The sequence below is a fragment of the Pygoscelis adeliae genome, unplaced genomic scaffold (assembly GCF_000699105.1).
Source record: "Pygoscelis adeliae isolate BGI_AS28 unplaced genomic scaffold, ASM69910v1 Scaffold60, whole genome shotgun sequence".
Lineage (NCBI taxonomy): Eukaryota > Metazoa > Chordata > Aves > Sphenisciformes > Spheniscidae > Pygoscelis > Pygoscelis adeliae.
Window position 1 is genome coordinate 3,232,100 of NW_008823954.1, and position 1,714 is coordinate 3,233,813.

The following is a 1,714-nucleotide window of genomic DNA, read 5'->3' on the forward strand; positions in this document are numbered from 1 at the left end:
AATAGGAACTCAGGACGACTGTGTCAAGATAAGTGCTAAAAAACTAGTTAAACTGACCCCCTTGTAACATTCCAGAGTCAAAGGACTGATAAGCTAATTCAATGACCATATATGGACAAAGGAAGCCCAAAGTTCAACCAGAGGACAGAATGAGGAAGACTATGGATGACCACCAGAGGGTGAAAAGACCCTAACCCTAATTTTACTGCGCATGCTTGGGAGCTCATCACCATAAGGCTACCCTTTCCAGGAAATCTGATGAATATATATGATTTGTCTGTACATAACCTGATGTGCTTTGCCAACCCGTGTGTGCCGTCGGTGGAGCAGAGGCTCCCGGGCCACCCAGCGCTGTTTTGCTTATTGCCATTTCTTGCTAATTAATAAATTGATCATACACTCAAACCAGTCTCACCGTGATTTGTGAGAGTTACACATAACAGTAGTGCAATCTCTCTGATAGCCTTCTCCCAAAGACTGTTAATCAACCTGTAGTTACTTCATATTTTTCTGTTTTTCCATAAAACACTAGAAGATAATATGCAAGGTAACACAGAAAACCCAAATAACAAAACCAAAACGCGTGCTCAGTTGCAGAAACTTTCCCAAGTATGCGGACAAACATGTAGAATAGAGTGAAGTGGTAAAAGAACATTCACATTTCATTAACTTTATCATAGTGACAACAGTGTATGGGAAAAGTCCTTAAATGTTCCTTTCCTTCAAAAAGTCTTACTCATGTTTTTCTTGAAAAAGACTATGCTTGATTGCTCTGTAATGACCTGACTGCAGAGAGCATAAAGTCCTTGCCCAAGCTCCCTTGGTACTAAGCAGTCTTCCACAGTCATAGAGGAAAGTGTGATTTTTGTTGTTGTTGTTGTTTTATCCCCCCGTCTTTCAGGAGGAGAAGTTGCTTTAGGCTACTGTATTTACAAGAAATGTAGGCATGTTGGAGCATTTGCCTACAAAAGTGAATGGAATTATTTGCCTGCTACTGAGGGTATCTCCACCTGTGGGCTGCTCTTTGTAAAATTTATTTGAACACTTATGTAACACAGTCTACACAAAGGTTAAACATTTACAGGTCTATTCATAAATTACTCTAACCCCTTCACTCAAATATTTAGTTCCTTTAGTACCTTTCTGCAACCATACGTAGCAAACCACAATATGATCAAGTAGGAATCTCTTACAAATCTGGTGTAATGTATAAAACCTTTTGAGTAGTATCATCAGTAATTTATTTTTGTATTCCCTTGAAAACAGGCCTGCTTAGACACCAGATGAGGTTTAAAAAAGCTATTGATGTTATTGCTTATTTCTCTCAGACACACAGTACAGGATCACTTTAGACATTGGTAAACATGGAAGAAACTCGCATGCCTCCATTCGCAAAATTTCAGAGACACTGATGCTGACATTCAGGAAATTTGAATGACAGAACTGAAGTCTGAAAGCCAATTGCATTATAGCTGTAGAAACACAGCAGAAACCTGCATTTGCCGGTAACAATAACTGCTCTGAGTGTATATAATATTAACAAAACAGTAGATTGCCGTAAACCGCAGGTAATTCCTTCGACGTCTTTCTCTTCGCAGATTCTCCCTACTATTACTGTGGCACAGGTGAGTAACGGGGGGATCGATCGGCCTGGGGGCCTTCCCCCCAGCACCGCTGAGCAGCTGAGGCTCGGCCGCAGCTGCCGGAGCGCGGC